Genomic DNA, 13,100 nt, shown 5'->3' on the forward strand with positions numbered 1-13,100 from the left:
GCTTTGCGGTCGGAAACGGAGGCGGGGGAAGACAGTATGTCGCTGTATAGTCAGAGCACCCTCATGTCTACATCTCAGCGCGTTGAGGAAGAGAAGGAGGAGGAGGGGGAGGAGCCTGAGGAGGAAGAGACAGCTGGGCCCACTGCAGAGGGTACCCATGCTGCTTGCCTGTCATCCATTCAGCGTGTATGGCCTGTGGACGAGGAGGAGGAGGATCCTCAAACTGATCTTCCTAGTGAGGACAGCCATGTCTTGCATTCTGGCACCCTGGCACACATGGCTGACTTCATGTTAGGATGCCTTTCTCATGACCCTCGCGTTACACGCATTCTGGCCACTACGGATTACTGGGTGAATACACTGCTCGACCCACGGTATAAGGAGAACCTTTCCACTCTCATTCCCGAAGAGGAAAGGGGTTCGAGAGTGATGCAATACCACAGGGCCCTGGTGGACAAACTGATGGTAAACTTCCCATCCGACAGCGCAAGTGGCAGAAGGCGCAGTTCCGAGGGCCAAGTAGAAGTGGAGGCGCGGAGATCAGACAGCATGTTCAGCGCAGGCAGGGGAACACTCTCCAAGGCCTTTGCCAGCTTTATGGCTCCCCAGCAAGACTGTGTCACAACTCCCCAGTCAAGGCTGAGTTGGAGGGAGCACTATAAAAAGATGGTGAGGGAGTATGTAGCCGATCGTACCACCGTCCTCCGTGACGCCTCTGCTCCGTACAACTACTGGGTGTCAAAGCTGGACACGTGGCACAAACTCGCGCTGTATGCCCTGGAGGTGCTTGCTTGTCCTGCGGCTAGTGTCTTGTCAGAGAGGGTGTTTAGTGCAGCTGGGGAAATCATCACGGATAAGCGTACCCGCCTGTCAACTGACAGTGCCGACAGGCTTCCACTCATAAAGATGAATAAAGCCTAGATTTCCCCAGACTTCTCTTCTTCACCAGCGGACAGCAGCGGTACCTATAGAGTATTTTTGCTGCAACCGCGGATGCAAGCATTGTTCTCTATCACCTAAAAAAATGGGGACCTTTACCTTTGTCAATCTGTCTATGATATTCATCCTCCTCCTCCTGCTCCTCCTCCTGAAACCTCACGTAATCACCCGGAACGGGCAATTTTTCTGTGGCCCAAAAGGCTCATATAACTTTTTTAAACAATATTTATACGTTTCAATTCTCATTAAAGGGGTTGTCCCGAGGCAGCAAGTGGGTCTATACACTTCTGTATGGCCATAATAATGCACTTTGTAATATACATTGTGTATTAATTATGAGCCATACAGAAGTTATAAAAAGTTTTTTACTTACCTGCTCCGTTGCTAGCGTCCTCGTCTCCATGGTGCCGACTAATTTTTGGCCTCCGATGGCCAAATTAGCCGCGCTTGCGCAGTCCGGGTCTTCAGCAGTCTTCTATGGAGCCGCTCGTGCCAGAGAGCGGCTCCGTGTAGCTCCGCCCCGTGCCGATTCCAGCCAATCAGGAGGCTGGAATCGGCAGTGGACCGCACAGAAGAGCTGCGGTCCACGGAGGAAGAGGTTCCCGGCGGCCATCTTCACAGGTAAGTATAGAAGTCACCGGAGCGCGGGGATTAAGGTAAGCGCTCCGGTAAGCTGTCTGTACGTCCCTGCATCGGGGTTGTCTCGCGCCGAACGGGGGGGGGGGTTGAAAAAAAAAAAAACCCGTTTCGGCGCGGGACAACCCCTTTAAAGCATTGAAACTTCCACCTGAACCAATTTTTATTTTAACTGGGCTGCCTCCAGGCCTAGTTACAAATTAAGCCACAGTAAGCTGAGCGATTAATGGGTTTCCCCTGCCCTCTGGGTTGGGCATGGGCAATTTTTCTGGGGTACATTTGTACTGTTGGTACACCAATTTTTCGGCGCCTTGCCTAGAATGTAATCCAAGTAATTTTTATGGGCTTTGTCTGCACTCATGGTACACCACTGTGTCTGGGGTTGGCCTACACTTTTGCTACAGGAATGTAACTCTGTTCTGCCTACCTATACTTCTGCCACAGTAATGCTAGAGGGGTCTGACTATACTTCTGCAACAGAAATGTAACTTCGGTCGGCCGATACTTCTGCTCCTGAAATGTTACCTTGGTTTGTGTATACTGTTACTACTGTAATGTTACTAATACTGGGCTCTGCCCATACTGCTTCAACAGAAATGTTACTGGGGCCTGTCTATACTGCTATAACTGAAATGTAACTAATACTGGGCTCTGCCCATACTGCTTCTACGTAAATGTTACTGGGGCCTGTGTATACTGCTACTACTAAAATGTAACTAATATTGGTCTCTCCCTATACTGCTTCTACGTAAATGTTACTGGGGCCTGTCTGTACTGCTACTACTGAAATGTTACAATTTATACTATGCTCTCCCTAAACTGCTGCAAGGAAAATGTGAATCTGCTGCTTTGCCCATACTGCTTCTACGTAAATGTTACTGGGGCCTGTCTTTACTGCTGCTACTGAAATGTTACAAATACTGTGCTCTCCCTATACTGCTGCAAGGGAAATGTGAATCTGCTGCTTTGCCCATACTGCTTCTATGTAAATGTTACGGGGGCCTGTCTATACTGCTACTACTGAAATGTTACAAATGCTGTGCTCTTCCTATACTGCTGCAAGGGAAATGTCAATCTGCTACTTTGCCCATACTGCTTCTACGTAAATGTTACTGGGGTCTGTCTATACTGCAAGTACTGAAATGTTACAAATGCTGTGCTCTCCCTATACTGCTGCAAGGGAAATGTGAATCTGCAGCTTTGCCCATACTGCTTCTACGTAAATGTAACTGGGGTCTGTCTATACTGCAAGTACTGAAATGTTACAAATACTGTGCTCTCCCTATACTGCTGCAAGGGAAATGTGAATCTGCTGCTTTGCCCATACTGTTTCTACGTAAATGTTACTTGGGCCTGTCTATACTGCTACTACTGAAATGTTACAAATACTGTGCTCTCCCTATACTGCTGCAAGGGAAAGGTTAATCTGCTGCTTAGCCCATACTACTTCAACGTAAATGTTAGTGGGGTCTGACTATACTGCTACTACTGAAATGTTACAAATACTGGGCTCTGCCTATACTGCTACAACGGAAATGTTAATGTGCTGCTCTACCTATACTGCTCCAACGGAAATGTTACTGGGGTCTGACTATACTGTTACTACAACTGAAAAGTTACTGCAGTCTGTCAATACTGCTGCAAATGAAATGTTACTGGGGTCAGCCTACACTGCTGCTACGGAAATGTTAAAGGGGTCTGTCCATACTGTTACTACTACTGAAATGTTACTGGGGTCTGTCAATACTGCTGTAAATGAAATGTTACTGGGGTCTGTCTATACTGTTACAACTGAAATGTTACTGGCCTCTGCCTAGACTGCTTCTACTGAAATGTTACTGGAGTCTGTCTATACTGCTGCAAATGAAATGTTACTGGGGCCTGTCCTACTGATACTACTAAAATGTTACTGGGGTCTGTCTGCACTGCTGGAACTGAAATGTTACTGGGGTCTGTCTGCACTGCTGCAAATGAAATGTTACTGGGTCAGCCTACACTGCTGCTATGGAAATGTTAAAGGGGTCTGCTTATACTGTTACTACTACTGAAATGTTACTGGGGTGAGCCTACACTGCTGCTACGGAAATGTTTAAGGGGTCTGTCTATACTGTTACTACTACTGAAATGTTACTGGGGTCTGTCAATACTCCTGTAAATGAAATGTTACTGGGGTCTGTCTATACTGTTACAACTGAAATGTTACTGGGCTCTGCCTGGACTGTTGCTACTGAAATGTTACTGGAGTCTGTCTATACTGCTGCAAATGAAATGCTACTGGGGTCAGCCTACACTGCTGCTACGGAAATGTTTAAGGGGTCTGTCTATACTGTTACTACTACTGAAATGTTACTGGGGTCTGTCTGCACTGCTGGAACTGAAATGTTACTGGGGTCTGTCTGCACTGCTGGAACTGAAATGTTACTGGGGTCTGTCTGCACAGCTGGAACTGAAATGTTACTGGGGTCTGTCTGCACTGCTGGAACTGAAATGTTACTGGGGTCTGTCTGCCATGCTGCAAATGAAATATTACTCGGGTCAGCCTACAATGCTGCTACGGAAATGTTAAAGGGGTCTGTCTATAGTGTTACTACTACTGAAATGTTACTGGGGTCTGTCTGCACTGCTGCAACTGAAATGTTACTGGGGCCTGTCCCTACTGATACTACAGAAATGTTACTGGGGTCTGTCTGCACTGCTGGAACTAAAATGTTACTGGGGTCTGTCTGCACTGCTGCAAATGAAATGTTACTGGGGTCAGCCTACACTGCCGCTACGGAAATGTTAAAGGGGTCTGTCTATACCGTTACTACTACTGAAATGTTACTGGGGTCTGTCTGCACTGCTGGAACTGAAATGTTACTGGGGCCTGTCCCTACTGATACTACTGAAATGTTACTGGGGTCTGTCCATACTGCTGCAAATGAAATGTTACTGAGGTCAGTCTATACTGCTGCCAATGAAATGTTACTGGGGTCTGCCCATACTGTTACCACTGAAATGCTACTAATTCTGGACTCTGTTGATATACTGCTGCTACTGCTATGTTACAGGGTTGTGGAAACGGAGGCTTCCCAAAGAGATGATGGCGGCGAGGCCGCGCTACTAGGTCCCCAGGCGCGACAATTTTTCAGCGGCACGGTTACTGGGAAGGTGCTATAACCACGGACATGTGGACAGGACACCTACTGCCTCAAAAACCTCCCCATCCTCCTCCTCCAACAATGAAAACATTCTTGGCAAATGCTTTTGCAGTGGTCCATCTGGCGGCAGTCCAAGAATTTCACCTTAAACGACACAATAAGAAAGCCCCACCACCACCCCCCGACACGGCCCACCTAATCCTGGCCACATTCCAAAAACCAACTAAATAAAACCGTGGTAATCGGTCCACAGTCGCGACCACTTTCCCACCAACGCGGTTACTGGTAAGGTGCATATAACCACGGACAAGTGGACAAGACACGTACTGCCTCAAAAACATCCCCCTCCTCCTCCTCGAACAATGAAAACATTCTTGGCAAATGCTTTCGCAGTGGTCCGTCTGGCGGCAGTCCAAGAATTTCACCTTAAACGACGCAATAAGAAAGCCCCCACCACGGCCCACTTAATCCTGGCCACATTCCGAAAACCAACTAAATAAAACCGCGGTAGTATTCCGTTATCACTAGCTGAAGCTTTCAGCCGACTGGTAGAGCAATGGTGGCTTCCAACTTGTTGGTACTACTAAGTCCAAAGATAAGCGTACAGGTGAGGTCGGAATATAGGTGACTATAGAACACAGCATCCCTACAGGGCAAGGGACAGAGTTGCAGCAGGTACCGATCCTTAATGGAAGCAGGCCAGCTGAGAACCACATACTCCCTGAATGATTTTGGACTGACCGATGATGAGGCCTTTACTTGTGATCATCTTTGGTAATTCCTAAGAAAGATGCGTGGTAGTAGCCGGAAACTTGGATTGCTATTTGCTAACACTTTGAAATGGACAACTGAAACCATAGGAATGAAGCCTTTCTATTTTTCAGCTTGAGATGAGAAGGAGTGCAGACTTTCAGTATCTTGAATATCCTTTTCATTGCAATCAAATGCCCCTCTCTTGTCTCAGAAAATACTAGCTTTTTCACATAGGTGTTGTCTATATGTCTATACTGTTACTACTGAAATCCCACTAATACTAGGCTCTGCCTATACTGCTGTAACGGAAATGTTACAGGGGTCTGCCAATACAGTTACTACTGAAATGAAACTGATACTGGGCTCTGCCTATGCTGCTGCTACTGAAATGTTACTGGGGTCCAGCTATACTATTACTACAGAAGTGTTGATAGGGACTCCCTAGACTTCTGCAACATAACTGTTAGTCGGGTCAGCTTATACCTTTGCTACAGGAGTATTACAGGGGTCTGTGCATACTATCGGTGCACTAAGTGTTCCCATCGCGGTGTTCCACGTACGTGGCCCAAAAAAAAATTACCCAGTCTGACTAGGGCATGCAGTGTGGGCCGAAGCCCACCTGTATTTTATCTGACGTTAGCTCTGCTGTCCAGGGTACTGCAATGGGATTTATTTATGTACCGCCGGTAGGTTCCAGGGAGCCACCCATGCTGTGGGTCCACAGGGACTTCACATAGGGGAGTTGTACCTGCCTGTGTCTACTTATTAAAAACCCAAGTGTGACTGGGGCATGCAGTGTGGGCCGAAGCCCACCTGTATTTAATCTGACATTAGTTCTGCTGTCCAGGGCACTGCAATGGGATTTATTTATGTACCGCCGGTGGCTTCCTGGGACCCACCCATGCTGTGGGTCCACAGGGACTTCACATAGGGGAGTTGTACCTGCCTGTGTCTACTTATAAAAACCCCAGTCTGACTGGGGCATGCAGTGTGGGCCGAAGCCCACCTGTATTTAATCTAGTGTTACCTCAGCTGTGTAGCACTGCAATGGGATTTATTTATGTACCACCGGTGGGTTCCAGGGAGCCACCCATGCTGTGGGTCCACAGGGACTTCACATAGGGGAGTTGTACCTGCCTGTGTCTACTTATTAAAAACCCCAGTCTGACTGGGGCATGCAGTGTGGGCCAAAGCCCACCTGTATTTAATCTGACGTTACCTCAGCTGTGCAGGGCACTGCAATGGGATTTATTTATGTACCGCCTTTGGCTTCCTGGGACCCACCCATGCTGTGAGTCCACATGGACTTCACATTAGAGAGTTGTACCTGCCTGTGTATACTTATTAAAAAAAAACAGTCTGACTGGGGCATGCAGTGTGGGCCGAAGCCCACCTGTATTTAACCTGACGTTACCTCAGCTGTGCAGGGCACTGCAATGGGATTTATTTATGTACCACCGGTGGGTTCCAGGGAACCACCCATGCTGTGGGTCCACAGGGACTTCACATAGGAGAGTTGTAGCTGCCTGTGTCTACTTATTAAAAACCCCAGTCTGACTGGGGCATGCAGTGTGGGCCAAAGCCCACCTGTATTTAATCTGACGTTACCTCAGCTGTGCAGGGCACTGCAATGGGATTTATTTATGTACCGCCTTTGGCTTCCTGGGACCCACCCATGCTGTGAGTCCACATGGACTTCACATTAGAGAGTTGTACCTGCCTGTGTATACTTATAAAAAAAAAACAGTCTGACTGGGGCATGCAGTGTGGGCCGAATCCCACCTGTATTTAACCTGACGTTACCTCAGCTGTCCAGGGCACTGCAATAGGATTTATTTATGTACCGCTGGTGGGTTCCAGGGAGCCACCCATGCTGTGGGTCTACAGGCACTTCACATAGGGGAGTTGTACCTGCCTGTGTCTACTTATTAAAAACCCCCGTCTGACTGGGGCATGCAGTGTGGGCCGAAGCCCACCTGTATTTAATCTAGCGTTACCTCAGCTGTGTAGGGCACTGCAATGGGATTTATTTATGTACCACCGGTGGGTTCCAGGGAACCACCCATGCTGTGGGTCCACAGGGACTTCACATAGGGGAGTTGTAGCTGCCTGTGTCTACTTATTAAAAACCCCAGTCTGACTGGGGCATGCAGTGTGGGCCAAAGCCCACCTGTATTTAATCTGACGTTACCTCAGCTGTGCAGGGCACTGCAATGGGATTTATTTATGTACCGCCTTTGGCTTCCTGGGACCCACCCATGCTGTGAGTCCACATGGACTTCACATTAGAGAGTTGTACCTGCCTGTGTATACTTATAAAAAAAAAACAGTCTGACTGGGGCATGCAGTGTGGGCCGAATCCCACCTGTATTTAACCTGACGTTACCTCAGCTGTCCAGGGCACTGCAATGGGATTTATTTATGTACCGCTGGTGGGTTCCAGGGAGCCACCCATGCTGTGGGTCTACAGGCACTTCACATAGGAGAGTTGTACCTGCCTGTGTCTACTTATTAAAAACCCCAGTCTGACTGGGGCATGCAGTGTGGGCCAAAGCCCACCTGTATTTCATCTGACGTTATCTCTACTATCCGGGGCACTGCATTGGGACAAACTACAGGAGCAATACAGCGCTAATGAGACGTGCACAGCTACGCTATCATTGGAGTCTGCTCTTGGCCCATGATTGCTGAGGGTTTGTGCAGAGGCCTATGTCCTGGGTGCTGTGAAAGTCCACTTCCTGTCTACGATTGCTGAAGCTGTGGGCCGAGGCCTATGTCGTGGGCGCGGTGCAAGTCTGCCATGTTTGGCCGCTCAGATTTATTAATTGTTCATGTCTTGGGTTGCCTAGGATCCACCTATGCTGTTGGTGCCCACTTAGTTCCCATCGCGGTGTTTGACCCGTCTGGCACAAAAACACTGACTGACTTGGGTAGGGGGCAGAATGCAGATGGCTTTCCCCTTGCGGTGTTGATTGAGCTATGTGACACCTTGACAGTATGAATACTGTGTGGGCACATGGATTCCCCATTGCTATTCCCACGTTTGCAGCTCCTGACGGAGGTGGCACAGGATTGGATTTCTCATTGCTTCTGTTCAGCATTGTGGGCTATCGCCCCGCCCCTTTTAAAGAGGGTCGCTGCCTGGCCCTGCCAACCCTCTGCAGTGTGTGCCTCCGGTTCCTCCTCATCACAGATGTACTGAGAAATAGACATGAGGGTGGTGTGGCATGAGGGCAGCTGAAGGCTGCGCAGGGACACTTCTGTGTGCGCTGCGGACGCAGGGTCGTGTGGGTGGGGGGGGGGGGGTTGGGCAGCATGTAACCCAGGAGAAGAGGCAGCGGTGTGTCCCGCAGGCAGTGATTGTGCTTAGTTGGAGGTAGTGTTGTGCTTAGCTAAGGTGTGCCTTGGTAATGAGGGTTTGTCCGAAGTAAAAATTGCTAGGGGGGAGGGCCCACTCTTGCCGCTATTGTGGGTTAATAGTGGGACCTGGGAACCTGAGATGCAGCCCAGCATGTTGCCCCTCGCCTGCCCTATCCGTTTCTGTGTCGTTTCCATCACTTTCTTGGATTTTCCAGATTTTCACAAATGAAAACCTTAGCGGAGCATGGGTGATATACAAAAATGCTCGAGTCACCCATTGACTTCAATGGGGTTCGTTACTCGAAACGAACTCTCGAGCATCACGATAATTTCGTCCCGAGCAACGAGCACCCGAGCATTTTGGTGCTCGCTCATCTCTAGTTATTACTATCCAAATGTTCTTGTATTCCATTAATTGATCGAAAGACAAATAAAAAGTTTAAAAAAAAAATAATAATAATAAAAAATGCATGTCCGAATGCCCCAATGTAAATCCATGGAGGTTAAACTCTCAATATTATGCACATAATATGGAGCTCAAATACGCCCATGTAAATGAGGCCTCAGTGTACCGTATTGAGTACCTATATTGCACTTTTTTCACAACTCTTCATTGTCATATAAAAAAAATTACAAAGTCACCATTGATTTACAAACAAGCTTATAGTATTCCAATTTACCTTGTCACATGAAGTACAAATTTTGCTGACTCTTATTACACATGATTGGGACAGAACAGGAAAGATCAGATTTGCTGGCCAAGCAGGTGGCATAATGAGATGAAATGAGACATAAAGAGGAAGAGATAAATGTACTGCTTTCAAGTGAAAAATGAGAATGTTTTACAAGGTATTACATATCACTTGTTAAAAGATAGATTTAAATAGCATTGAGATAAGAAATACAATGATGTGCTCAGCTGCTTTAGGGTTATACCGTAATGTATGAGGAAGTGACACATGACAGATAGTGAAGATATGATTTTTTTTTAAAGTACAATTTGGATGTATGAATGTCATTTCAAAATCAAATTCAATTCACAGTACAGTTATTTCTTACATGCTTGTCAGGCAAACTTATGACATTGTTAATAATTTTCCTAGATGAACGTATTTGGAAGTCTAAGTCTTATTATGCACCTCCATTTCATGAAACTGATCCTGTCCCAATTATATTTTTGTATTTTTACAGACTCGTACAAATTTCCAGATAAGCCCATAGGCTTATCATAAAACTGTCATTTTTGTATTTTTTATTGTTTTTTTTATTATTTATTTTAGTTGTCATTTATAGCACATTTTTTATGTCAAGTATTAAATCAGCAAGTAACAGGTCCAAATTTAAAAAAGGAGTCTGTCAGCAGCTTTGACCATGCTAAAATTCTGACCAGCCTGGTGTAAACATACTTTTCTCCGTGGTTTTACTGTAAAGTAACCTGAACTGCTCTTGGTATTATGCATTAAGTAGCTCCATGGCCTCTCACCTCTGATTGACAGCTATAGTGGTCTTCTGATTGACTATTACAGCTGTCAATGGAAAGAGTGGAAAGCACTTCAAAGAGAACCTCTACTCTTGGGCTCATTCACATGGTCGTATTGTCACTACGTATTACACACGTTTTTTTATGCGTAACACTATGGACTTTCATTCTATCATTCACACCTGCATTGGAGCTGCGAGGGGACACTGCATGTAAAACTCAGGAGAAGTAAGTCGCAGCATGTTCTATTTCCATGCGCTTCATACGCAGGCCTTGAAGGGCTCTGTATTGAAACGCTGCCCCTTCACAATGCCTTCAGTGTTTAGTACAGAACCCCACTCTGCACAGAACGGAGGATTTGAAGAGAAAAAAAAATAAAAATCGCACTGTGCATGTCCATGACGTCATAATCACAGGCATGCGCAGTGCCTATTGCAGCCTGTATGTGATCTCTGCTGGCACAGCATAGGGGCTGCGATGAGTTCATGACGCTGTGAGACTCACAGCATTGTACTCATCTGGCAATGTAAATGAGCACTTTAGTGTACTTGTTGGCGTGCACAAGGATGATTATAAATTCATTTTTTGAGTTTTGTTACCAATAAAATCGTGGACAAGGTATGTTTTACCAGGCTTTATTGCTCCCACCTAGTGCTATCAGAACTTTTCTTTTCCAAAATGATCACTTTAAATACAAAACCTCATAAATACATATATCTAGTAGAGAATCTATATGTTAGAATTGTAACGCATTGTAGGTCAAGGCATGAAAGAGAGAGTACATAAAACCATTAAAGTGGTTGTCTAACATATTGTTTTTCATAAAAACATGTCCCCCATGCCATAAAATAATAAACAATCATATACTTACTTCTCCCAGCTTCCCGCATCTCCCCCAATGGCAGCTGTGGTTATACCTGTGACGTCATGTTTACAGGCTGTGTGTAGAATGTCACAAGTTACTGCAGCCAATCAGATACCTCCACTCTTGAATGCTGAGGTCTGTGATTGACTGCAGTTGTCTGTGACATCCCATACGCAAACTGACCGCAGCCTGTAAATAGAAACCAGGCACTAAGGATGGAGCTGCATCACAGAAGATGCGGGACAGGTGAGTTTATGATGCTTTATTATTTTATGGTATAAGGGACATAAAAAAAAAGACAAACAACCATGTTAGGCCTCAGTCACATGGGCGCATCGGCACCCATACACTGGCGCCGTTGCGCCCGTGTGACTGACACCAGCAGATGGACGTACCTGCAGACGGCCGTCTCTCTGCAGTGTTGGAGGAAAGAACATGTGACCGGCTTCATTGCCGGTCATGTATTCTTTCCTCCGGCACCGCAGAGAGACGGCTGTCTGCAGGTACGTCCGTCTCCTTCCTGCAGTCACACGGGCGCATCGGCGCCGATGTACAGGTGCCGATGCGCCCGTGTGACTGAGGCCTTAGTGAAATGAATATGAATCCATTTTCTTTTCTATGCGTAGCTATTTTGTATCAGGTAGCCAACTTGTATAGCTCTTTCATACATTGCCATTCTTCCCCTTAAATTGAGAATGACTTTACATAGATATTAAATAGTTGCTCAAAAAGCCTTGAGTGTACAGCAATGCCAGAGCTACCAAAAGATAACGATGAAGCCTCTAGACTGACCGCATAGTTAGGATGACTTGTTCCTCACTGTTCACATGTTCTCTAATTTGTTCCTAAACATTTTATTGTTTTTCATTCCTGTACCTGTGTGTTCCGAGAAGCCAATCATTTATGTTGCCACTTCGCCTTATGTAAAGTCTGTTTAGCAATTTAAATGTTAATACTCCAGCATGCATATTCATATTCTTGTTTATTCTTATGAAGCAATGCTAGTAAATGAATTAGAATTATTGTAATTAAGGTATGTGCCTCTATAAAAACTGCTGCCTGTCAATTAATAAACAGATAACTTTTGATTACATCCAGTTGCATGTGGTTATTTCCTGGGCCCAAATATATTTACAAATAATTTGAGTACCCAAAGGCATATCTTTGAAAGCAAATCTTTAAGTTTTTACTAACAACTCTTTCAATAAAGAAACCATACTTAACAACATGTAAAGTTAAAATCAGAGAGAATTTTAAGCGCCATCCCCTTTCTACCCAAAAGCACCATCAAACCAACCAAAAATGCCCATTTTAATACAAATTAGTATACTCTTCTGAAAAAGTAATACAGATGCATGAGTATTGAGACAAACCTACATTTTAATATATGAAATCATTAGATATTTGAAGCTCATTACCTTAATGTCCAAGAACACAGCCAAGTATCCTGATTTTAATACAAATACCCTCTTGCAATATGAATTTGCTTTTTGGAAATGACCATGAAAAATGCATCACAAATATCAATAGTATCATTACAGAGCAGACATGAACAATGCTGGTACATGTACATTTATGGCCACCATAAAGCAAAATTTCCATTTCACACGGTCTGCTAGTGAAGCAGACTTAGTACTACTGTGACTGTGATAGGATATTTCACCAGAACTCCATACCAGGTTTTCGTCAAGGTTGTCATTGTTGGGGAAGGCTTAATTGGGGATGATAGCCTAATACTCAGGTCAAACTAGGGACAGGTACCATCCCCCCACTTCCAAATGCTCTAACGCCTAGATGTAGAGACCCATGGAAATAATTCAAAGGCAACAATGCAGCATACTTCTTAGATGGTAATAATATTCTTTATTATACCAGAAAGTATAGTAAACCATGTTTTTTTGTCTACTTCCTCAAATGTTCTGCAGAT

Source organism: Eleutherodactylus coqui, chromosome 7 (genome assembly GCF_035609145.1).
Source record: "Eleutherodactylus coqui strain aEleCoq1 chromosome 7, aEleCoq1.hap1, whole genome shotgun sequence".
NCBI classification, from domain to species: Eukaryota; Metazoa; Chordata; class Amphibia; order Anura; family Eleutherodactylidae; genus Eleutherodactylus; species Eleutherodactylus coqui.